At 37.0% G+C, this 27,671-nt stretch overlaps 1 long non-coding RNA gene across 1 annotated transcript; it reads left to right on the top strand.

Moving 5' to 3' along the window:
• Window positions 1-1,698: 1,698 nt before the first annotated feature.
• On the top strand, window positions 1,699-27,671 carry LOC147823535 (uncharacterized). The gene is made up of 4 exons (XR_015443726.1): window positions 1,699-2,198; window positions 22,464-22,519; window positions 23,911-24,011; window positions 26,022-27,671. It is a non-coding gene; the product is annotated as an uncharacterized LOC147823535 (long non-coding RNA).

Genomic DNA, 27,671 nt, shown 5'->3' with positions numbered 1-27,671 from the left:
ACTCCATATTGGTCAGAAGTGGAAATTTCTGTCAACATCATTTATTTTTTTTATTTTTTATTTTTTTTGCTTAAATTCTTTTATTGGTACATTTTAGGTATACAATACGTTTACATTTCTCATTGGGTGCTTGTACCTGTACATGATGGATCTTGGTTCTTATTTTTCCCCATTACCTGTGCGCCCTTCACCCCTCCACCCTTCCCTATTTACCTGTCAATATCTTTTAAAAATCACATTCACTTTTCCTGAGTGTAATATAAAATCAGTACATTTTACGTCCCACAACCCTCAGAAATTATCAGGAATAGAACAAAAATAATAGTTTGTGAGTTATTAATTTAGATTTCTATCTTCATTGAGTTTTGTGGTGGCAGACGATGTGATAAGGATTCAGGTAAAAATGACTTATTGCAATGACTTATTAGAATGAGTTGCCAGAAAAACTGGTGGGAAAGTTAGAGAAGCAAAGGAAGTCAACAAGAATGCAACATTAAGCAAAGTTCTGAGAGGAACTTTGGCTCAATTCCATAGGAGAACCACAGAGAAAACATGGCCATTATTTTAGTCAGGCATCTGTAGAGAAAAACAACCAACTGAAGATTGGATGATTATAAGAAAGTGACTTACATGTTTATAGAGGCCAAGAATTCCCTAGGTCTGCACTTAGCAAACCAGAAGACCAGGAGGGCTGATGTTATAGTTATCTGTTCCAATCCCGAGGGCACAAGACGCAGAAGAGCTGATGGTATGAGTTCCAGTCTGTGGCAGACTTGAAGGTGGGAGAAAATGTGCTAGGTTGAAGACAAACAGAGAGAGCAAATATTTGGTTGTATTCACACCTTCAACAAGTTGTATGAAGCCTGTCTACATGGGGGAAGCCAGTCTACTATATACAGAGCACCAATTGAAATAACAGCCAAATATCTATACACCCAGATCCCAGTGAAACTGAGACAGAAACGTGACCATCCAGCCATGCTTCGAAATCCCTTAATGCGTGGGTCGTATATTTATATCCCTCATCTTTCCATCACTGATAATCATTGCCCAGGTAGAAGGTGCATTCTTAATCAATTTGTGTGACTGCTTCTTTGTAGGCAAGTTACATTCTGGCAGCCTGAGGAGGGTAGAAACTGGTGTTGAATCCTGGGATTGAAAGTAAGCTTGTAGCTGGTGTGCACAAAAAATGAAAAAGAAAGAAACATGAAATCATCTGAGGGGATGTGAGCAGAACAATTGGAGCATCAACTACCCCAGGTTTCTTGAACTCTAACCTGCATATGAATCACCTAAGTATTTTATTTAAAATAAACATTCAAATTCAATATCTCCAGGCAGGACTTCTTGGCACTGTTGGTCCGCCAACACACCCCTCTATTCCTGAAAGGGCTGAAAAGAAATGAGAGAGGGTTTTGATTTTTCTCACCTTTCTCTACTTTGGGTTCTTTTCAGAATCCTTTAGGCTACTTGATAAACATCACTGTAACAGCAACATAAAAGGAAAGGCAAACTATTAGATCAGTGATAGCTGAAGATTTCTGACCAACACCCAAAGTAAGAATGTACACTAACCTAGTACACATGTATTTACACAAACTTCTACATTCATGAGCTGAAACAAAAGTGACAAGAATAATACTTTTATAGTACCCTGCTGCTTCTTCTTTTCTTTTTTTGTTTTTGGTACCGGGGATCGAACTCAGGTCCTTGCGCTTGCAAGGCAGGCGGTGGAACCACTGAGCTAAATGCCTGGCTACTACCCTTCTTCTGATTCTATTACTCTATACATTCTATTTCATTGCACATGACTAGTTGTCAAACCATCGTGGTGGGAGCAGAATTGAGATTCCTATAGATAATATATTTTGTTCCATTTATGAAAAATTGTGTTCACTGATTTGTGATCTGTCTGAGCGTTGTGAGTACTTTGAGGTACTTTGGGTTATAGAAATCCTTCCAGCCTGTTCTTATAAAATATTTACACGACATCCATTTGGTGTGGAAGCTGAGTGCTGCCTGAAAGACTATGGAGAAGGAGGACAGATGATGCTGTGTTCCAGCAGCATTTCTGTGCTTGGCAAAACAAAAGCTCTGAAGCTAACTGGACCAACGTTTCTGAGATGACAACTGGGAACCACTCATTGTCATCTGTGAATACACCTGGAGCCTATTGGTGAAACAAGATTAAAAAACAGGTAATAAGGAACCATCTTGGGAAGGGCTCCTCAAACTACATTAACATATTTTTGGACCTAATATTGGTGTTTTGAGAAGACATTGAAAAATAGGAAGGAATAGAACGATAGAAACACATTTGTGGTGCAGAAAGTTTGTCTGATAAGAACACCTGGAAGAGGTTTTTTTTTTTTCCTTTTTACTGCTCTCTGTTCAGTGCTTTAAATTGTACTTGACTTATATTAGGTAGTAAAAATGTTGAATAAATATTGAACTTAAAATTTTTGAAAAATGTTCTGTGGTAAGAGCACTTAACATGAGATCTCCTGTCTGAATCAACTCTTAGAATGGTGCGGTAACAGTGGGCATAATGTTGTACTGCAGATCTCCAGAATTTAAACATAGTGCTTGACTGAAGCTTTATTGGTGTTGGTTAGTTGCTCTCAAGTGCCTCCTACCCCAGCTTCTGAGGTAGCTCCAGTCTGACTCTGTGAATTTGATACTTTGAGATACAAAAATATATGTGGACTTCTGTAGTATTTGTCTTTCTGGCTAAAATTTGACTTAGCATAAATTCCTCAAGACTCATGAGATTTTTACTGAGTGAATTGGAGGAAAGGACCCAAGTGGAAGGTTGATGTGATAAACTAAGCGACTGATGATGGTGACCTGGACTAGGTTAGAGAATTAAGCTACACAGGAGGATTCCAAAGGTAGTTATGGAGGAAGGAGACTTTGCATAACGTGCGCAGAAATTACATATTAATATTTAAAACGACAAATATGCATTGAAATTAAATTAAACTCACATTGGTGCATGCCTTAATAATTAAAAGTAATAATAAGAGAGAGGGAATGTGGGGAAGGGTGTGTTCCAGAGCTTCTTTCCTCCCCCCAGGGGGCACCCCGCTTACACAGATGCAGTGCCAAGTGGGATTGCATACACGTGACTCCCCAGGCATGATCCAGAACACACCAGGAGAGTAAATAAGCATTTAGCGCTGAAGAGATAAACATCATATCAACTACAGCTTTTAAGCCTCCTGCTCTTTCCTGCATTTTATGGGTTATCCAAACTGTCGCTTTTTTTAATAAGCCTAACAGTGGATTCAGCTAAGTAGACAAGGAGGATTTAAAAGATAAAACCAGATTGGCATTCAGCACTTCTTTCTCCGGAGCCCACAATTAATCAAAAGGAGACAGAATGTTAATTTTTCCGAAATCTTGTTTGGTTGGATGACCTTGATGAAAACAAGTAGGTGAATTTAGAAATTAGTTTAATTGGCTGTTATTACCGTTCTACTATTTCCCTCGAATAATTTACAGGTCATTCAAGTTGGTTCACTAATGGAGCAGATAGATAAGGTATGCAGGGCTACAGTCACCACTGTAGTGCAATAATTTCCCCCAAAGCCACCTCATAAATTGCATATCCTAATATGGAATTGTATTTAACATTCTCAAACATTAACAACACTCAATAATGTAGAAAATGAGGCTATCAGTGAACTATTTGCATAATATTCTTTCTGCAACTAAGTGTAACATCGGTATTTTCAAAGAAAAAAATTCCTAATCCTTTAGAAATGAACCAAACTACTTTGATAAAATTAAGACAATATTTTGGGATACTACAGGAAATGCATGTTGTCTGGTTTATTATGTTCAGTGGACAGTAATTTGATTGTGAATAATGCATAGATTCTTAGTTTCATTATGAGGCAGCAATTTTTGGTCAAGTTTTTAATATCTTCATCCCTGAATTTCAAATTTTGGGAAACAGATTAACAATAAACTAACTACTCTTGCTAGTCAGCAACCTCCAGCCTTCCCACCTTCCATATATATTGAGCAGGCAGGGGTTATAGATCTCATTTGACCTCAACTGTGGAAGGATACCACAATCAAGCACCTTATTAGCATCTCTACTTTCTTTAAAAGAAATTATCAGCTTGAATTTACCATATTGCTTAGACTATTTACATGGAGATTAGCCTGCAGGAAAGGAATTTAAAAAGGAGAAAATTCTGCTTAGGGAGAGAAATAGAGCCCCAGAAAGAAGATAGAAATGTGGGTGGATTCTCTCACTGCCTGGGTCCAACAGCCTTGTTTCCAGACTCTGGGGCTCAGGTGATTTATTTAATGAAGGTCAGTAGGAGAACACATTAAATGCTTTAACTTGAAAAATAAAACAGGGAACCTGTGTGTGCCGCTAAAATAAAACAACAGTCTGAAAAGGGAACATTTCACACAGCCAATAATTTTGTCTACCTGCCACCGACTAATGAATTGTTTTGTTTTCACTGGAATGACTGGTGGCTTGTGCTTTAGCCACAACAAATACAAAGCATTGACATCATGAACAGACTTTGATCCTGGCAAGTGGAACTGTGCTTTTAGAATCGAAGGTGCTGAGTAAATATTTGCTGAATGAACAAAAAATCTTATATGTGACCTTCCCATTCTCGTGGTCCACCCATTCACTGCCCCTAAGCTAAGCTTGGCTCTCAGTACTGTCTAGAAAGCTATTGTTTTTCTCCAGCTCCTTGTCATGTTTTTTTGCCTCAATAAATAGTTTGAACCTCTCTCAATCTCTTCAAAAGCTGACCCTACCCATTCATCTCTCACACATATCCTCTCTTCCAGGTTCATTCATTTTCAGGTTCATCACCTGTCAATTTACCACACCCGCCCTTATTTCTTCTCAGGCTGTGAAGACAGGTCTCTCTCCCTTCTCTGCTCCCCCTCTGTCTCTCTTTGGGCCTTTGTCTCTGCCTCCCTCTCTCTCTCTCTCCCTCTCTTTTTTTTCTGTCCTTCTTTCTCTCCTCCAGCCTCCATTCCTTTTTTTAACTTTTCCTTCATTGCAGTCTGAAGAAATCCTCTCTCATGAGAGAATAGAAATTGCCTTTACCCTGTGTGTTCTCTTTAGCTCATTCTTTTCCTTCCTTTTTTCACCAAGGACCATGCCAGCCACACTCAGGATTTCATCTACTCATTTATGGCTGGAGAATTCTAATTTCAACTTCTGAAGTCCAATTGCTCCCTTGAGATTTATATGTCCAAATATCTGCTTGTCGTATCACCCTGTTTCATTCATTTGTTCAACATGTATTTCTTGCATGTCTACTTTGTGTCAAGAATGGCTTAGTGATAAGGACAGAATGTTAAGTGAAAACAGATAGATCTCTATCTTTATGAAGCTTTACAGTTTAAAAATCATGTAATGAAATAATCCCACCAACAAATTCCAGATGTAAAGAACACAGTGAGAGAAAAGAGAGAACATTTTGAATTTAGGACTTGAAACTCCCTAAGATGTTTCTTGTTCAGCATTGTCTCTCAGGAATGCTTCTGCTATTCTGCCAAGTTCCTCCTATGATGCACAGGAGCTGGGGTTGTTCCCTGCCTGAAGATGATGCCTATCTTCAAGTTCTGCTCATTGTACACCTCAAATAGTTTTGTGCTTTAATCCATTCTCTCACAACTGTCAAGGGGACTTACACACATCTCCAAGCAGACCCTGTCATCTACTATTTTGGTCAAGTATTTTCTGATTTGGATATATTTTTCTAATGTGTATTGTTTGTTAAAATGAATTGCTTCTCACCACTTTGGGTTTTAAGTGGCAGAATCAACTACATTGTATAAATACATTTACAGAAATCTTTCCTTAAGGAAGGTTTTATTCATTTCATACTGTTCATTTCTTGTGTAAATTACTGACTCTGAAATATTTTTAGGTGAAAACGTGAACACAAATGTACCTAATATTTCAGCAATGATGCTTAGAGAAAAGACTTACAGGTATCTTAAACATGTCCTCTATCTAAAAGTTGTCAGGAAGACAAATGGGTTATAATACATTTTACCTTTTTCCTTAACTTTGTCATGGGAGCAAGCACATGCATGACATTTCCCCGAGGTGAGACCAGGTTCTGGGTAGGATTGCTTACCAGGGCCCAGCCTCTGGAGGTATGGCCTAGAACTGAACATGGCCTAAGCTTTATGCCTGGAGACTGTGTTTGAATTTCCCTTTGCAGAAGCCTAATGTTCAAATTTATTTTCCCCGTGAACCATTTCAGTATCACCATTTCTCCATCATATTTTGTAGTGTCACTTAGATTTCAGCTTGAATGGGTTATAGCCTCCAGCTAACTATACAAACTGGGAAGCAATACCTACCACGTGGGGCTGTTGTTAAGAATAAATCTGACACCATAGTAAGGCTTAAAATATTCTTTTATTAAATTATTAATATTACTAATATAAAACAAACATATATATACCTAATACATTACAGAATCTCAATAGCAATCTTTATATTATTTATTAACATTCTTGTCTTGAAGATAATCATATTTCAATTTTAATGTATGAGAGATATTTCTATTAAATCTATTAATATTAGAGACATTATCTATGAGATACTACTTTTTTATTTTGAGGCATAGATTTTATGACAGCTTCAAGTAAAATGTTTTATTTTTTTACTATTTAATCTGTTTTATTGGTACATTTTAGGAATACAATATAATGACATTTGTCATTGGAAATTTGCACCTTTACATAATCTCTCTTGGTTCTTATTTTTTTACCCATTAGCCTGACCTCCTTTCAACCCCTCCATCCCTCCCTATTTACAAAGACTTTGTTTCCATTTTTTCATTTTCTCATATTTATTCCATTCCCTTCTTTCCTTTCCCCTTCCCCTCCCCCTTCCCCTATCCCCTCTGCCCCTTTACTTCATATTTCACATTATCTATTATACCTTAAATTCCTTCTTTAAAGTTTCAGTTTCTCACACTAGAGAAACTATTCGGGATTTACACATGTGTGTCCTATTTATTTCACTTAAAGAGTATCACCTCAATGTGCATCCATTTAGCTATAAAGGTCTCTAATTTCTCATTTTTTATAGCTGAGTAGTACTCCATTTAATTAAAAAACCAAATTTTCTTTATGCAGTCTCCAGTTGATGGGCATTTGGGCTGCTTCCAAGTTGTAGGTATTACAAATTGTGCTGCTATGAACATGGGTACACATATTATATCACTGTGATATGTTTCTTTTAATTCTTTGGGAAAGACACCCAGCAGTGGAATAGCTGGGTCAAATGGGACTTTCAGTCCTAGTTCTTTGAGGTATCTCCATACTGATTTCCACAGTGGTTGCACCAGTCTACACTCCCACCAGCAGTGGAGCAGTGTTCCTCTTTCCCCACAGCCCAGCCAGCATTTGTTATTGGTTGATTTCATGATAGCAGCCATTCTTTCTGGGCTGAGGTGAAATCTGAGAGTTGTTTTCATTTGCATCTCTCGAATGACCAGTGATGTTGAACATTTTTTCATGTATTTATTTGCTATTTCTACTTCTTTGTCTGAGAAATGTCTGTTCATTTCAGATGCCCATTTTTGGATTAGGTTTTTAAATTTGAGAGGTCTGATTTTTTTAAGTTCTTTATAGATTCAAGATAGTAAACCTTTGTCTGAGGAAAAGCAGGTGAAAATTTTTTCCCACATTGTGGGTTGTCTCTTCACACTGTTGGTGGTTTCTCTTGCTATGCACAAGGTTTTTAAGAAGAAGAGATCTCACTTATTGATTGTTTGTGCTAGTCCATGGGCAACTGAGGTTTTGTTCATAAAATCTTTTCCTACACCAATGTCTTCAAGAGTTCTACTAACTTCTGTTCCAGCCAGTTCAGCGTTTCTGTTTTAATATTTAGATTTTTAATCCATTTTGATTTTAGTTTAGTGCATGGTGAGAGATACAGGGCTAGTTTTAATCTTTGGCAAGTTGAAGCCTAATTTTTCCAGCACCATTTATTAAAGAGGCTATCTTTCCTCCAGTCAGGGTGTTTGGCTCCTTTGTCAAAGATGAGGTGGCTGAGTATGTCTGGAATTGGTTCTGCATCTTCTTATCTGTTCCACTGGTCCTCAGGTCTGTTTCTTTGCCAGTACCATGCTGTTTTTATCACAGTAGCATTGTAATATAGTTTCAAGTTGGAAGTTGTGATACCCCCGCCATGTCTCTGTTGCCTAGAATTGCTTTTGCTAGTCTAGGTCTCTTCTTGTTCCAAATGAATTTTTGGATTGTTTTCTCAAGGTCCCTGAAGTATGGTGCTGGAATTTCAATTGGGATTGCATTGAATCTATATAGCAGTTTTGGAAGTATGGCCAATTTCACAATGTTGGTTCTTCCTACCCAGGACCAAGGGATGTCTTTCCATTTTCTGATATCATCTTCAATCTCTCTTTTCAGAGTGCTATAGTTTTCAGAGAAGAGGTCTTTGATTTCTTTTGTTAGGTAGATTCCTAGGTATTTCAGTCCTTTGGATGCTATTGTGAAAGGAATTGTTTGCCCTATTTCTCTCTCAGTGAATCTGTTGTTCGTGTAGAGGAAAGCTATTGATTTATGTGTGTTGACCTTGTATCCAGCTACTTTACTGAATTTGGTTATTAAGTCTAGGAGACTTTTGGTGGAGTTCTTGGGGTCTTCTCTATAGAGTGTCATGTCATCTGCAAATAATGACAAATTGACTTCTTCATTTCCTATCTTTATTTCTTTCATTTCTTTCTCTTGTCTAATTGTTGTGGCTAATGTTTCCAAAACTATGTTGAACAGGAGTGGTGATAGTGGACATCCTTGTCTTGTTCCTGATTTTAGTGTGAAGGATTTCAGTATTTGACCATTTTGTATGATATTTACTGTTGGTTTTTCATAAATGGCTTTTGTCAGATTGAGGTAGAGATGGTCTATTCCAATTTTTTGTAGGGTTTTTATCATAAATGCATGTTGTATTTTGTCAAATGCTTTTTCTACATCTGTTGAGATGATCATATGGTTTTTGTCTTTGGCTCTATTGATATAGTGTATTACATTTATTGATTTGTATATGTCGAACCATCCCTGCATCCCTGGGATGAATCCCACTTGGTCAGGGTATAGCATCTTCTTGATGATCTTCTGCATTCCATTTGCCAGTATTTTATTAAGGATTTTTGTATCTATGTTCATTAGTGAGTGAGATTGGCCTATTGTTCTTTTTCAGTTGGATCTTTCTCTGCTTTAGGGGTCAAGGTGATGCTTGCTTCCAGGAATGAATTCGGGAGTATTGCTTCCCTTTCAATTTCATTGATGAGTTTAAACAGTAGTGGCAGTAATTCCTCTCAAACTGTCTTGTAGAATTCAGCAGTGAAGCCATCAGGACCTGGAATTTTCTTAGTGGGTAAGTTTTTAATTACATTTTCAATTTCATTGATTGATATGTAAAATCAAATAAGCACTAATACAATAGTAGTGGGAGGCCTCAATACCCCACTGTCACAAATTGATAGATCAACTACACAAAACATAAGCAATGAAATACCAGAACTCAAACTCTTGAACAAATTAACTTAACAGATGTTTACAGAGTGTTCCACCCCACAAAATCAGAATACACATTCTTTTCAGCTGCACATAGGTTGTTCTCCAAAGTAGACCACATACTCGCTCATAGAACATGTTTAAGTAAGTGCAAAGGAATTGAAGTTATTCCCTGTATATTATTAGACCACAGCGTGATGAAATTGGAGATCAATAGCAAAAGAAACCGCAAAAATTACATGAACACATGGAAATTGAACAACATACTTTGAATAACCAGTGGCTCAGAGAGGAAATTAAAGAAGAAATCAGACAGTTCCTACAATTCAATGACAATGACAGTAAAACATTGGAATCTATGGGACACAATGAAAGCAGTCTTACGAGGGAAATTCATAGCAGTGAATACTCATATTAGGAAAACAGAGCAAGCCCAATTAAAGAACCTGATGCAGAACCTAAGCTTCTAGAAAAAGAAGAGCAGGACAAACCCAAAGCTCATACAAGGGAGAAAATTATGAAGATCAGAGCAGAAATCAATGCAATGGAGACTAAGTGAACGATACAAAAAAATCAGTGAAGCCAAGAGTTGGTTCTTCGAAAGAATCAACAAAATTGACAAACCCTTAGTCAACCTTATCAGAAAAAGGAATGAAAAGGCCCAAATCCATGCAATTAGGAATGAAAAGGGTGAAGTTACAATGGATCCATCAGAAATCCAAAGGATCATCAATACCTACTTTGAGAACCTATACGCCAATAAGGTGGAAAACACAGAAGAAATGGACAGATTCCTAGATATATATCAAAAACCAAAGTTGAACGAAGAAGACCTAAAATTTCTAAACAACCCATTATGAGATGGAACAACCTATTATTGATGAGAGAAGTAAAACCTAGGATGTTATGAGCATGTCTACCAACTGAAATATTAGGATAAATTGTGATGAATCCATTGATATGTTGGCCATAATGTATTTCAAAATAGTCTATATTAAACTGGGTAATGTAATAATATATTGATGTGGCTAAATTTAAATTTGTATTGTTGCCAAGTAATTAACCAATGACCTACATTAAAATGAGAACCAAGCTGTAGATTCTCTCCGTAATGCTTTTGATATTCCAAATCTGATAGTAGAATAAGTGATGTTAGGAATAATTTTAATCTATGACATATTGATAGTAAAGAACTAGAAAGTATAATTGACCTAGCTGGAAAAAATTCAGTCTCTAGTTTACAAGACAGCAGGATTTATGAATTGGCCTAAGGAGAAAAAATCCAACAGTATGGGGAATGTTCCACATCAAAAATTGTGATAAGATGAATAATGCTGAATTTTTCTGAAAGATGTCCACATTACAGTCCCCAACATTTGAATGTACAACCTTGTATGACAAAAGATGCTTTCCAGATGTGATTAGGTTAACGATCTTGAGGTAGACTATCCTGAATTAGCCAGGTGAACTGAATGTGGTCACAATAGTTCTCAAGAGAGGGAGACAAGAGGAGTTGTTATCAAACATAAGACTAAATGACCTCCTGGAAGGAGAGTTTGTAGTCCTAGAAGTGGTCACAAGATAGGGATTTCAGTAGCCACTAGAAGCTTAAAAAGATAAGCATATGGCTTCTCTCCTTAGAGCCTATTAAAAGAAAAAAAAAAAACTTGCCCAATGGACACCTTTAACTCTGTCAGATTTATTTCAAACTTTTAGCCTCCAGAACTATAAATGGATAGGTCCGTATAGTTTAAACCTGTTATTTTGTGATAATCTGTTATAGCATCAACAACAAACAAACTTATGCTTGCTCTTTAAATAATGTGCTTTGAATTGATCTCATCAGCACTCATCTCCGCATTGTCTCTTAGTCAAGTGAGATGGATTGTGCCCACAGTGAGAAGGGCAGAGGCTGCAGAGAAATTATGTAAAAGGGAAAAAAATGACAATGATTGTCAGGACTAGACTGACTATCACCCTGGTTTTTTTCACACTTATTTTTTTATTTTTAAAGAGAATAACAGATGCTTAGCTCAGGAAAATCACATCTGAGAGCAAATGCAAAATGAGCCCTGAAAACAAATGTGACATTGTTCCCTATTTTTCTTCGGTCACATCCATTGAACCTACAGCCAATGTGAGACACTTGTATGAATATGGCTGTGTGGTCAGAAGGGTGCTTTCATGCAAATACGTCTAATTTTAATTCTTAACAGAAGTACGGAGTATTTTTAGTGGCCAGCATATGACTGGAAAATGAAACAAGTGAGCAGCAAATGAAACAATTAAAAGCAATAAAGATTATAATATTTAAAGGAACAACGTGTCCTGTGTCAGATTACCTGGCTCTGTGAGGTAGATAGAGATAAGGTGGAGATACTGGGAAATGTCTGCATCAGCACAGCCCAGTTTTGCTAGTTCCATTATAGGGAGCCTGAGTTCATTGCTGGGAACTAGTTAGGGTTTGCCTTAAACAGCCAGGTTAGGTTAGTAACATCCTTTTAGCAGAGTTTGTAAAGCCAGTGGAGCTTTTGTGTGGAGGGTGGGAAAGAGGTCTACACTGAGTTACTGTGCCAGTGTTACTCATGGAGAAAAGAGCAAAATGAACTTCTGAAAAGACTGGCGATGGTATGATTCTAAATGTTACCTAGTCAGGGGCCATGCTACATGCCTGCAACCCCTGATTCTCAGGAGTCTGAGGCAGGAGGATTTCAAGTTAAAGCATCTGGGCAACATAGTGAGGTGTTGTCTCAAAATGTTTTTATTTAAAAAGGATGGAGGTATAGCCCAGTGATAGAATACTGGCCTAGCATGAGAGAGGCTCTGGTTTTAATCCTCAGAACTGCAGAAAAGACCACATTCCATTTCTTACATGGTGGTGAGGAGAATTTGATAGACTCATTGAAAACAACTTAAAGTATCTGGCTGGTCAAATGTAAAGAAATAAATAAATAGGTTTTTAAAAAATTAATGAATGACATAGAAAATCAGGAAGTATCATGGTTGAAATCCAAAATGTCTCCTAAATGGCTTATTATGTTGAGGCTTGGTTGCCAGTTGATGAGCTTTTGAGTAGTGACCAGATTATGAGAGCTTTCATCTCATCAACTGATGAGTTCATAGCTTTCTATGCTTATTGGGAGGTGGGACCTAATTGGATGAGGTAGGTCACCAGGGGCAAGGATTTGAAGGGTATAATCTGTCCCCAGCCAGGCCTTCCCCCTTCTCCCCCTTCCTAGTTGCCATGAGTTAAGGATCTTTGTTCCACTGAACACTTCTGCCATGATATCCTGCCTCACCTAAGGCCCACAACAATGAAAGCAGCTAACCATGGACTGAAGTCTCTAAAACCATGAGCCAAGATAAATCTCTCCTCCATTAGGTTGATTTTCTCAGGTATTTATTATAGTAGTGGAAAGCTGACTAACACAGTCAAGAATATTCAGAGCATCACAGTTGGCTTTTCTCTTAAGGGTATTTGCTAAATAGGGAGAGTTGAGCTTTGGTCATCATCCCTGTAGAGGACAAGGTGGGCCAGATACAGGGCAAGTGGACAACTCAAAAATTTATAAACTCTCAAAAGCTATTAAGACCATAAAGCTTCTCTCTCTCTCTCTCTCTCTCTCTCTCTCTCTCTCTCTCTCTCTCTCTCTCTCTATATATATATATATATATATATATATATATAGTTAGTACAAGTCAAGTAGAATTATCACCCCTGAGCTCAGAAACATTAAATATTAGGTATGGAATATAAAATAAGTAGTTTAATATGTTTAAAATGGAAGATACGTAGACATTCATTGCACTATTATTGTTAAAAATTTTATCCTTTCTGATGTTTGAAATTTTTAAATAAAAAAAAGAAAACCAGCCCTAGATGTAATCTTTATTTACATAGAAAGGATTAATATAAAACTGAACAGCAACGAGTTCCGTAAAAGAAATAGTAAAAGTATTTACCCAAGCACCAGTGTACATAATTGATACTTTCCATACAAATAAATGTCCTAACAGTAAGGTATGGAAAAGGAAAGACCTGGAAGGATGTTCAAAGAAAATATGTTTTAATTAATAAATAAGTGTAATAAACCTGCTATATATGAAATCAATGTACAAAATAAGTCGAATCCCAAGACTTCTGATTCTTAGACTAGCATGCAAGGAGCTCAAATTCATTGTTGTATCCAACAACAATTAACAAGCTAAGCAAACAGAAAAATTAACATCTTTTCTTAGTTTTGTCAGAGGGATGAAATCACAAGGCAAACTGCTGTCCCCCAAATTGGAGAGACAAGCAGAGAGATTGCAAAAAGCACAACTTACCTGAACAGAAATCTATGAACAGAAATCTGTGAGAATAAAGCATAACCTCAAAGCAAATTTGACCTAAGCATAGCCTACTAGGTTTTACCACAGTCTAACTGACTTGGGAAAAAAGACATACCCAACTTCAGGCAGCCCCAGAAATCTTGTGCCACCTCATAGAGTGAAACAAGCAAAAGCAGATTGAGGTAACAGCTCATGAGAAGACAGACCTGGGCCAGGGATTTAGCTCAGTGGTTCCACTGCCTGCCTCACAAGCGCAAGGTCCTGAGTTCGTTCCCAGGTACCAAAAAACAAAGCAAAAGAAAAAAGACTGAGACCTAATCATAAAACTATAGAGTTCTTTTACAGCCCCACACCTTGTTACTGAGAACATCATATCTGCCTTTTGATAAAAATATTAGCCATTATTAAAGGGATAAAAATAATTTTGAGGAGACAGGGTGAGCTTCAGATATATATATATATATATATATATATATATGTATCTCAGAAAAGTTAGAATTATCAGACCTTGAATTTAAAACATCTGATAAATATACTAAAGGATTGAGTGGAAAAAGTAGACAATATTCAACAACAGACAGGTAATATGATCAGAGACATGGAAATTTTAAAAAATAATAAAAAATGCTAAAATCAAAACAGTAACAGAAATTTAAGAATGCTTTTGATGGGGTATTTTAGGGGAAAAAAATCTCCAAATTAAAGGATGAAATATGGCAATTTTCAAAACTGAAAAGCATAGAGAAAAATACAAAAAACAACAAAAACCTAGAACAAATCATTTTTGGGAAAACTGCCTAAGGTATAACATTTGAGTAATAGAATACTAGAACGAACGGAACAGAAGTTATATTTGAAGCAAGGATGATTGCGAATTTCCCCAATATCGATGTTGTATACTAAACCTGAGGAATCTCAGAGAACACTACTGTGGTGGATATATGTCATTACACATGTGTCAAAACCCATAGGCTATAGAAAACTAAGTGTGAAGCCTACAGTACACTATGGACTGGAGAATAATGATGTGTCAAGGTGAGTTGATTGTAACAAATGTACCATTTGGGTGGTGAGAATATTTATAATGGAGGAGTGTGTGTGTGTGTGTGTGTGTGCGTGTGTGTGTGTGTGTGTTGGAGGGACTGGTGAGAAGAAAGCATATGGGAGCTCTAATTTCTACCCAATTTTGCTATCAATCTAAAACTGCTCTAAAAATAAAGTCTATTTTTAAAAATTGAATTTCAACTTTACAACGATTTAGATTGTCTATTTTCAAATGATGGTACCACTTACAATATCTTTAAAAGTACAACAAACTGGCTAGCAGCATATCTAACAAAACCTTTTCAAGAAAAAAACCCTAAAAACAAAGAGGCATAAGGTAACTTTTAAAGGTGATGGATGTGTGGTTATGGAACAAATGCACACATATGTAAATTGACAAAAACCATTGTGCAAAAGAGTTTGGCATAGTCTGGCCAATGTGAAATGAATATGTTGAGTGAGTGATGAATTCCTTTCCTATCTCAAGAGACAGACTTTCCCACATCTACCTAAACATACAGACCGTTGCTATTTTTGAAAGAGAAAATTATAAACAACCCAATTAATTCACATTACAATTAGTAAATACGAAAAAACAAAAAAAATTAGTAAATACCTTGTAGTATATTTACGTGATGAAATACTAGAGAAGTGAAGACGAATGAGTTATAATCTGGAGCAAAAATAAGATTGATTCTTTTTTTTTTTTCTTTTTTGGTACAGGGGATCGAACTTGGGTTCTTGCACCTTCAGGGCAGGCAGCAGAGCCACTAAGCTAAATCCCTGGCCCTAGATTGGTTTTTAACAACACAATGCTACAGAAGGATTTACATAGTGCACATAGAATAATATAAAGTTCAAATCCATACATAATTAACTAATATATATTTAGGGATAAAATTCTATATTAAAGTAAATGTATAGTAACATAAATTCTGAATAATGGTTACTTATGAGGAAGTGGGCAATTACTTGATTATCTCCTGAAATCTATAGAACTTCAAATATGATGATTACTTTATCTTAATTAAAATAGGTTGGGAGCTGAGGTGTTTGGGTTATTTTTTTCCCTTATGCATATTTACTAAAATTATTTTGATCCTCCTCAACATTTAATTTGAATTTATAAAAGAAAAAACTACTAAGAAGAGTTCAATTAGAGACATTTTGATATATATTTTCATATCTTTCTGAGGATTATTTTAAAAGTTCCACATAATGATTTAATAAGATGTATACTATATAAAAATGCCAATGATCTTTTATAATAGTACTTTTCTGGGAAAAGTCTATGCTTCTCTTAGCAGTTTTCCTTTATAGATACCTATTCTGTCTCTTCTTAATTTCTACCAAATTTGGAGCATAAATTAATTTGTTGACTCAATCTTAATTGCTTACTAGTATAAAAAGTGAATTTTTAAAAAGTGTAGAATTTGGGAGCCAGGGATTTGGCTCATTGGTTCTGCCGCCTGCCTCACAAGCACAAGGTCCCAAATTTGATCCCCAGTACCAAAAAAAAAAAAGTGTAGAATTTGGTAGTTATTTGCTATAATTGAAATAATAACTAAAATCAAGTAGTTAGACCCTTTAGGACGCAATTAGTTTTTTGAAAGCCGTATTTCTTAGGAAAGTCTACAGACTATTGCCAATGAACACTGTTGATTTTCTATGGCAATCAGTATACTTAGCACCTAGACTTGGCTTCTAATTAAGATTTCCTGCTAAAAGAAATTTAAATTTTTTTCAATCAGTGGTTGATTTCCAGTTTATAGCAAGAAACTGCTTGTTGAGTCAGGAACATTTTGTGTCAGAAAGTAAGGAAAGGCTAGAACATCAATGAGGACATATGCAAAAGATGTCAGAGTCATCCTGAAATAACTCCTCTGGCTATGTTTGGGACAATTCAACATTATAGGAATAATGGTGGTATTGAATGTAATATCCGGAATTAACTAATCCGTGAGTCCATAGTCATGGTAAAACAGACGAACTGTAACAGTTGGATCTGAAGTGTCTCCTGAAGACTCGTGTGCTGAAGACCTGGTTGCCAGATGGAGGTACTTTTGGGAGGCAGAAATGTTGACCCGCCAATAATGACAAGCTATCTCTAATTTCAGCCAATAAGGTCTCCTAGAAATGATGCTGTGTGGTTCCGTGGCAGGGTTAGAAAAGGCTCACACACCTTCTCCTCCTTGCTTACGGGGCACTCATGCTTGAAATTCTGAGTGGCCCCTTCTGCCTGCCCAGAGGTTCCTAGGAAGTGAGGAAACAAAGTGCAGGAAGAGTTCCGGCCAGGATGCGGGTCTGCGTAATCCTCATCTCCCAGTTGCCTCAGCCCACGCCCAGATATGTGGGGAGGTGGCCTGGAGCTGTTTCCCATCCCCACCCAGTGAGATAATTCCAGCCTTCCCAGCGGGGCTTTCCGATATGCTGAGACAGAGATACGCCATCTCTCATGTTGCTGTTCTGAATTTCCAAACTGTGGAATCTGTGAACATAATAAAATGGTTATATTTTGGAATGCTACACAGCAATTGTAACTGGAAATGTGAGATAAGAGATGATTTCTTTTACTTGGTCCTGCTGCAATCTGGCATTACTGTTTGCTTTCTGTGGTAGATTCCAAATTTTGATTTATTTTGTGAAGTCTTTGTGGTTTCTTCCCGGATAGTTTTTCCTCTGCCACTTCATTGTTCTCGGGACACAGACTCGCTTCATCTGATGAGAGAGGAGGAACAGTCTCTTCATAGATGTCTCTCTAATGCCCCTTCATTTACTCTTGCTTTCTACCAAGCTTCGTAATTTGCAGTCTTCTCCTAGCCTAGAGATGGGTAATGAAATTGTGCTGGCAAAATTATTTCTGTTCAATTCTTTGCAAATCCCATTTAGATTGTCTTGTTTTCTGCTTGTAGAATATTGAGACCCTTATCTTTATCATCTGATTGTTCTCAGATTCAACTCTGAATCTACAAACCATCAGAAATACAAGGTTCCATGAGTATTTAGGTTTAACTCTCATGGGGGACGTTTGAAAATCTATTCTGCTTTTTCTATTTTGCCAAAACTGTGATGCAATAGCTAGTCTGGACAAAATCCTAATAATTCTCTGTAATCATAGTTTCGGTACTTAATAAATATTTGTAGTTCAAAGGACAATTTCAAATTTTTTCTTTCTTTTGTGCATGGTGTGTGTGTGTGTGTGTGTGTGTGTGTGTTACTGAGGATTGAACCCCAGACCTTTGCACTCACCTACCTCTCAGCCTTTTAAAAAATATTCTATATGTCTATTTTTTTCTGTTAGGGGATACTGAGGATTGAATCCAGTGTCTACATATCCGAGCAAACAGTTTTCCTCTGAATTACAGTGGCACCTTTGTTTACAAACTTGATTTGTTTAATGATTTGGGGGAAGATGGCTGTGTTTGTGTTTGTGTGAGGAAGATGACTGAGGTCATGTTTGTCATCAGTGCGGAGTTTCCCAATGAAAGCAAAACTATGTTAAATGCTTTTGTTTGTGAACCAAATTGTTTGCAAACAGCCGTGTTCACGAACTGAGGTATTATTATATATCGCCAGTCTTTTATTATTTATTTAATTTTAACACAGATTTTTACTAAGTCTCTAAATTGCCTAGGGTGGTCTGGAACTTCAGATCCTCTCAGCCTACCAGAGGAGTAGGATTATAAGTGTGCACCACCACACTCAGCTCAAATATTCTTTTAAATATGAATGTTCATATTGTATGTGAGTGTCATGTCCTCACTGTATTTTTTAAGATTTACATAAACTTTCCTAGAATAATTTTAGATTTACAGAAAATCTGCAAAGTTAACTCAGAGTTCCACATACCAGACAGGTGTTGGAAACATCTTCCATTATTATGATGCATTTTCTGTGAGTAAGGGGCCAACTTTTCCTCATTTTTATTCTCTAAGCTCTCATACCTGTTTTAGTTGTCATCATCATTAGTTTTCCCCCCAGTGTCCTTTATCTACTCCGGGTCCTATTTAAAATTACTCTTCACATTTCATTGTCCTTCTTTTTGGGCTCCATTGGATTGTAACGGTGGCTTTTCCGTCTTTCTTTCATTTTCCTGACCTCCAGACTTTTGAAAAATACTGGTCAGATATCTTGCAGAGTGCACCTTGGGTTTGTGTACTACTTTTTCATAGTCAGACTGGGTTAATGAGTTGTGGGGAGAAAGACCACAGCACCTACTGTCCAGGGTACAGGTTGTCAATAAAGCTTCACTGCTAACAGTTACCTGGACCATGTATTTAAGGTAGTGCTGGCCTTTCTATTTCCATTTCTTTGGAAGCAAGTCCCTAAGCGCAGCTCACAATTCAGGGTCCTACCCACTTAGAATTCTGCATGGAAGATTGTCTTTATTTTGATAATTAATTAATAGTTATATCAAGATAGGCTCAATGATGCTTATTTTTCACTTCTAGTTATAATCCAGTACTATTTTACTTATTTCTTTCATGTCTATCATTCCAGCTTTGGCCATTGGCAGCTCTTTTGTCCAGCTTCTGTGTATCTTTAGAAAGCCCAATCTTTGTGGCTTTGAACACTTCTTTATATCTTGGCACAATGTAGTGCTTCATACCCAGATTGCATAGTCTTTGCTCCAAGCCTAAAATCATCCATTTCTTCCAGGAGCCCTGCCTAATTTCTCTCATCGGCCCCAATGTATTTTTATATTTGATCTATGTATGATACATCAAATGCAGACATAATAAATGTAAACACATGCTATTGCTATTATAAAAGTCCTTCTTTTCTTTTTTAGTGTGTATGACAGATGTAATCAGCTGTGACATCATCAGTGGAACTTCCAGCAGAGTGAAGGAAAATTAGGGGACCTCTTCCTCCTCTGAGTCTTCACATTTTAACCCTGTTTGCAAATTACAATCACCTGGAGAGATGTAAAAATACACAGATTTCAGGGCTCTGCCCTAGATCAATTAAATAAAAAAATCTGGATGTAGATGTGGTGCTCAAGTATAAGAAAGTTTTTAAAAAATTCTCTGAGAAATTCTAACTTGTAATGAGATTAGAAATCACTGTATTAAGTTTTAATTCTATTACACTCATGATAGCAACTTTCAACTCAATGTCGTTTTGTTAAGAATAGAGTACTTGAATAATTTTATTCTTCAGAAATTCTCCCAATGGGCCGGGGGTTTAGCTCAGTGGTTCCGCCGCCTGCCTTGCAAGCACAAGGACCCGAATTTGATCCCGGGTACCAAAAAAAAAAAAAAAAAGAAATTCTCCCAAAATGCAAAATGAAAAAATTTAACATGCACATTCAGCTACAAATATTTTACTACTCTGATAAGGCTGAATCACATAGATTCTGAAATATAGATATGTTAATGTAATAAAACTAAAAATTTGAAGTTATAATACACATGCCACAAATTGTATTTTTTGGGAAAGCAACAATATTCAACACTACCGGAAAAAATTACTAATCATATATTGAATATAGCATTTATAACTGATAAAATGATATTTAAGTAAAGAATGAAATACATAATGCTGATTGTATCTGCTTGTCCTGGGTTTCATCATCCAAGAGTTAGAAAATTAAAACTTGTTTAATTGTCTTTTTAAAAATCATTCATTGAGCATTATGTGAGATATTGGGGTAAAAGGAAACAAAAACTTCCCTCCCCTGATGAAACTTAGAAGGTATTGGATTCTAGTGAGAATTTTGCATAGTTTGAGATAAATCACTTTTCATAGTTGAAACAGCTGCATCTCCAGTGGGGTGCACCTTGTCGGGGGAGAAGAGCTTGCCCAGTTTAAGGATAGCCTTTGAAGGGACACTACACAACACTGAACCTTTGCCCAGAGTACCAGGAAGAGCCCTGTGCTGGGAAATATTCCTGCTGCCCTCAGTAAGGAAGCAAAGGAGGATGTGAGGAGTCGACCGCCGTAAGACCTGGGTCTTAACAGGCAGCATTTCTGGTGGCAGTCCACTGGTGAGCATGTAGTCATAAAGTTCCACCTAATTGCAAGAGAGGTGAGGAAATGTTGGCTGGGGTGGCAGGTCTTGTGGTCTGGCAGAAATTGTACATGGACTCCCTCTCTGCAGGAAAGGCTGAACACTCAGTGTCGTACAAGTTAGGCTCTCAGTGAAAGGGCCACGTCAGACAGGCCAGCTGTTCACAGTGCTATGGCTGAAAGTCTACGGAAACAAATTTGCTCTGTGAGGGCAAAATAAAATATAGGCGTGAAGGAGTAGGGTGTAAAGACAGCTCAATGTACCATCCAGCCACGACCCAGATCTATGGGGGAAAGAACTCCCAGAGGGAAACTCAGGTATTGTTAGGAAGGGACCACACAAGCTGTGTGTCCAAACCATCACCCATGTCCCCCATGCTACTTTTAAGGGAGATGGAGAACAAACAATTATGAGATAATAAATAATCATGCAGTAACCAAAAGAGTGTAACAAATTGTATAGTAAGAGAAATGAGAAAGACTGAAGGATTTCTGGAACACTTGAGGGTAAGGAAAGAGAGGATGTAAATTTGAAGTTGAGTCTCAGGGGTTCATCTTGCAAAATAATAATGGGCAAAGACGTAGTCTTGAATAAGATGGATCTAGGGCCCCTATTTAGGAAAAATAATACAAAAATATGACTCCACAATTAATATATGAAAATGAATGTTTTTAAACTGAGGGTACATAATGAATTACTGGAGTCTTTGAGGTTTTAAATGCCTTTCTTTGGGAATCTTTTTAGGCCAAATGACATAAATGCTTTCACAGAACTATTTCCTAATTGCAGTCTGAGTTCCTGCCCCTTCCTTGGACATTTCTAATCAATCAGCAGCTTTCAGAAGCATAGCGATGATGCTCCTTCCACTGACTTCAGGGCATGAAATTCGAGTTTTGGGAACTCTAGTTAAGTGATTTCCTGGAATCCCTGCTACTCTGGATTACAGATGGAGCTGAGGATAGGCACCTGGCAAAAGCCAGTGGGGAAGGGTCTTGTTTTATTCCATTTTGGTGCTGAGGAGCGAACCAGGTTCCTATGTATGGAGATCAAGCATTCAACCACTGAGCTCTATCTCCAGCTGCAGAGAGAAGGATTTTATGTGCTATCCTATGGAGACTGTCTTGTAGAAAATGGGACTTTCAGAGGATTACAGGTGAGAATATTACATGATTAATTTCATATTTTAGAAATCCATCTCCAGAATGTGTAGAGCTAGGTAGAAGGCCGGAGGGATGGCTTTAACAAGTACTAATTGGGAACTGCTTAAAATAACCTGAAAATAAACATTCAACATCAGTATAAAAAGAGTTGAATTAAAGAAGTAGCCACAAAATAATGTGGACAATAACCTACTTAAAGAGGCAAATATTCAATAACCAACAGAATAAATAAAAAGATAGCTCTATAAATACAAATTAAAAGTTAACTTATATATTTGCATTTTAAGTATTTATTGTTGTACTGATACACATTAATACTAATTTTACATTTTACAATCCTGACTTTTTATTTTGTATCTATTTTTATATAGGTGAGAAGAACTTTGAAAGTAGGCTGGGAAAGATACATGAACACAGTTAAAGAAAGGTAAGATTATAATCTTTCTGGCGATTAATTAGGCCATCTAATTAGATCACGTGCTGTTTGATAAGGGGGAGTAAAAGATATTACATAAATATACATAAATATAATTATTTGATTTGATACATAGTATAATATCTTTGCTGTATCTTAATAAGCATGGTAGCATTAATTACAGTTTAGCAAGAGAAAATAAAAATATGGTTTTAGCAATTAACCTTATCCACATGGAAAGGAGATTAATTAGTAGTTTTTCCTTTCTAATCTTTTGAGGAACATAGAAAAGTATAATTACACTGTTTATGCAAATTTGTAACCAAATATGCAAAAGGACAAAATAGTTTGCAAATTAAAGTTCAAATAAGAAATTATTCTAAAATTTACCTTTAAAATACTAAGATAACCAATTAGAGCATGTAAACGACATATTACAAACAAATATGAACATTTTCTCAAGAGAACTAGCTTTTTATTTAGATTTATGAGCATATCTGCTCCCCAAATTGAGTTACTCCATAAGGCTTTAACTTGTGTCTCAAATCTATTTCTCAATTGTAATAAATGTTTCAAATTATTTCAAGATAAAATAATTTTAACAATAATATGTATTTCTTCACAAAAAATAGATTTTATCTGAAAGATCCTGACAATGTGAGGGTAAAAGGACAAGTTAAATCCCCACTATCTGGAGAAAGAAGTGGAAACAAACTTGATAGAGCAGCTGGGTGTGGCAGCACACCCCTGAAAACCCAGCTACTCAGGAGGCTGAGGCAGGAGGAGCTAGCGTTCAAGGCTAGCCTGGGCAACTGAATGAGGTCCTGTCTCAGAATAAAGTAGAGACCTTTAGAGACCATAATGTTAAGTGAAATAAATCAGACACGTAAACTTAAACGACAGATAGTTTCTCTTGTATGTGAAACCCAAAATATAAAGAGCACAATGAAAGATAACAATTACATGTACACGTACCAACTTCCCACAATGGATGTAGTCATTCTGTACTACATTTGTGTACCAATAAAAAAGAAAGAAGGATAACAGGAAATATGGAGATAGATCTTTTGCAAATGAGAGGGAGACCAGGAGAGGCAGGGAGGGGGAGGAAGGGGGAGGAAGGGGATGAAAAAGGAGTTAAGATGTATTATGTACATGGACCAAATCCTCTCGAGGAATGCAATTATTAGGTACTGCAAGCATGAATTAATAAAAACTAAAAATTGAAAACAAAAGGGCTGGAGATGTAGCTGAGAGATTCAATGCTTACTACCACATTGAGGCCCTGGGTTTGCCCCGAAGTACTGCCATTTTGATGCTGTTATAAAATTACCACATGAATTGTATTCTATTCCTTGCCTGTTCATTGTCGTCCACCTCTATTCATGATTTTCTTTCTATAGATTCAGTTACCTGTGGTCAACATGGCCCAAAAAATATGAAATGGAAAATTCCAGGAAAACATTTCATAGCTTTTATACAACTTTTACTGCAGCATATCAATGTAAGTATTCTATTTTATTGTTGATTATTATGATCTCGTTCTATCCCTATTTATTAAATTGAATGTTATCACAGGTAGTATGTATAAGATAAAACAGTGGAATTTGATATTATCCACAATATTCAGGCATCCCCTGGTGGTCTGGGAACTTGTCCTTGTAGATATAAAGGACTACTGGATCCTGGTTTCTGATTCATTATTTTCTCAAACACGTTCAAGACAGCGGGGAAATCACCTCTCCCTTGTCAGAATTTTGAGGTTCTGTGCTCTCTCTCTCTTACTGATCTGTTTTCCTCTGCTTCTTTTATTGTGAAAGAAACAAAATACACAGTCTATTTGCAGAAAAAACAATTTCTCTTTTGACAGTTTAGAGACTCTCAAGGTAAAATTTCTGCTCACTCTTTGAGTGACATAATTAGCATGTGTAGTTACTGATTTATTTAATGAACATACTTCTATTTGATATTTACTATGTGACGAGATCTAACACAGGCCCTTTGGATGCGGGCTGGTAAAATATAGTTCCCTCTCTCAATGAGAATGTGTGCATACAAGTAATTTACAGGGTATGAAAAATTCTGTAACAGAGACATAGAGAATGGAATGCACATAGGCAAAAGCAAATTATTTCGGGGAAAAATGCCACAGAATGCTTGATGGAAGAAAAAACAGAAAGAGAAAATGTGCTTAGTAGTTAGGAGAACTTGTTCAAGATCCCACAGATGCATGGTGTGTCTATGAATAGGGATATGTGTGAGATGAAGACCCATGGGAAAGTAAAAGTAGTGTGGATTCACCAATCACCCTTGACAGTGCTTTCTAGCTACTTCTTCATTACCTCATGATAGTTTACACAGCAGTGCTGTCAGCTTGGAATAATGCAGTACCCTCCCTATACCCTATAGGTCTCCATGCAGACAAACTTGACTTCCCCATTCTTTCTCTCTATTGCAGTCAAAGCAATTACTACATAAAACGCTACAGATTATGTCATTTTGCACTTTAATCTCTTTAATGATTTGTTATTGTCCTTAGGATTAAAACCAAGATGACTGACTGGGTCCTCCACAATATTTGTTATCCATTCCTTCCATCCACATGGTCACCCACACAACACAAGCTGCATCTTCCTGGGCTCCTTATTTATTTATTTTCTTTTGTAATCATGTATTTCTAATACACTGGATAAGTGAGTTGGTCACTGGTTAGTTAGAGTGATGGCTGCTTTTCCTGTCTTACTTTACTTATTCCTTTATCTATTTAAGGTACAAACTGGCCCTAAAGTAAGAGTTTTTTCCAGGGACTTATACCTTGGGAATAGCCTCAGATATCACAGCTTGGGCATGGATAAAATGCTGCTAGATGCTGAAGTTATATTAAAAACGAATCTTTTACTGAAAAAAAGACAATGACAAATCCAAACTATAAAAGTATTGCCCTTCCTCCATTCACCTTATAGTCCATTAGGAAGGTACTTCACTATTTACACATATTTTGACTAGTTCTTGGATACTTGCTATACACGTATTTAAAGTGGAATTACTTTCAAAATTATAGTTCTACATTATTCTAAGGCATAAACCTTTTTATTTGTGAAGGAAAGATGATGATAGAAATATTTATTGCTTAGGACAATTTAATGGCATGCTTTTATGATGCTTTATCTCTAAAGATCCTGAATTATCAGTGTATTTGCCTGGAAGTCTGCATATAATGCAAGTAATTATATTATATTATATGTTTAGATATTTGTTCAGTCTTGTTGGCACTATAAGATTTCTAAGTTAACTGCCTGAATCAAGGCTGGATTTTTTCTTCTATGCTCCTAAAATCGAAGGTGTCTTAATTTAATAAATACAACTCCAAGTGAATATCATTGTATCAGTTCTCTGCTGATATAGTAACAAATCACCCCAAAACTCAGTGGCCTAGTTTCCTAGACCTGGCATAACAAAATACCACAGAATGTATGATTAAATGACAGAAATTTATTTTCTCTCAATTCTGTAGACTGAAGGTCCGACGTCAAAGTTCACAGGCTTGGCTACCCCTGAAGCCTTTCTCCTCGGCTTGGAAATAGCCACTACTCACTGTGTCCTCAGAGGCTGGGTCCTGTGCTGTGAGCACTTCAGGTGTCTCTGTTCTTACAAGGACAGCATTCAGGTTTGATTGGGGCCAAGCTACGAGCCAGCCACCTTTTAACCTAGTTATCTCCCCACACCTCATCTGCAATACACTGGGAAACGGAGTTCGAACAGCAACATAGGAATTTGGGGATTGGGGAACACAGTGCAGCCCAGTGATTATTTATTATCTCTTAAAGTTGAGGTGGCATGGGAATTTGGACGAAGGGGCGACAGAGTTCCTGCTTCCCAAAGTCCGGAGACTCAGCTGATGGCCTGGAGGCTGGCGACAGAGCCCAGAAGACCTGTTTATTTATTTATTTTTTACTTAAATTCTTTTATTGGTACATTTTAGGTATACAGTGTGTTTACATTTATCATTGGGTGCTTGTTCCTGTACATGATGTATCTTGGGTCTTATTTTTTCCCCATTCGCTGTCCTCCCTTCCCTATTCACAAAGACATTGTTTCCATTTTTTCCTTTTCTCATAATTTTTCCTTTCCCTTCTTTCCTTTTCCTTTCCCCTCCCACTTCCCCTACCCCTTTGGACCTCTTCTTATTATTTCAAATTATCAATTATTGGTTTTAATCATTTTAATTCTTATTTACACTTTTAGTTTCTCACACCAGAGGAACTATTCAGTATTTACACATGTGTGTCCTATTTATTTCACTTAAGGGTATGTCCTCACTATGCATCCATTTAGCTACAAATGTCTCTAGTTTCTCATTCTTTATTTCTGAGTAGCACTCCATTTTGAAAAAAAACACATCTTCTTTATCCAGTTTCCAGTTGATGGGCACTTGGGCTGTTTCCAAGCTTTAGCTATTAAAAACTGTGCCGCTATGAACATGGGTGCACATATATCGCTGTGGTATGATTATTTTAATTCTTTTGGGAAGATCCCCAGCAGTGGAATAGCTGGGTCAAATGGGACCTCTAGCCCTAGTTCTTTGAGGTATCTCCATACTGATTTCCACAGTGGTTGCACCAGTCTGCACTCCCACCAACAATGGAGAAGAGTTCCTTTCTCCCCACACCCCCGCCAGCATTTGTTATTGGCTGATTTCTTGATAGCAGCCCTCGGAAGACCTGTTTATGCGTGGTCTGCTTATGGATGCTGCTTGTGGGGTGTGACCTGCAGTGGAGCTGTTCCCCCCTCAGTCTCCCCAAGTTCCTTCCACTTCCAGTTGGCCTGGCTGCTGTGTTCTCAAGAGAGGAAACAGAGATGAAGCCAGGGAGAAGCAATCTCTTTTTGGATGATCTGGTCTCAGAAGACAGGCAGCATCTTGTCTACTGTCTACCGTTAGATAAGACAGTTAAAAATGTGTGCCAAGATTTAAGGGGAGAGGGCAGAGACCCCACCTGTAGTGGGAAGAATGTCAGTGGTAGTGTAAGGAAGGCATGTGAGATGTGAGAGAGATTTCTATTTCTTTATATCAATATGTAGATATTACATATGTAAGAATTATGTTTATCAGTTGTATAATATGTACATATGCTAATAAATGGTGTATTTTACAAATCCAGTTTGT

The sequence above is a fragment of the Heterocephalus glaber genome, unplaced genomic scaffold, assembly GCF_053883595.1.
Source record: "Heterocephalus glaber isolate CG9 unplaced genomic scaffold, H.glaber_assembly_v1.0 deba00001577, whole genome shotgun sequence".
NCBI lineage: Eukaryota > Metazoa > Chordata > Mammalia > Rodentia > Bathyergidae > Heterocephalus > Heterocephalus glaber.
The sequence above is the reverse complement of the archived record's forward strand: the minus strand, read 5'-3'. Positions and strand labels throughout refer to the sequence as shown.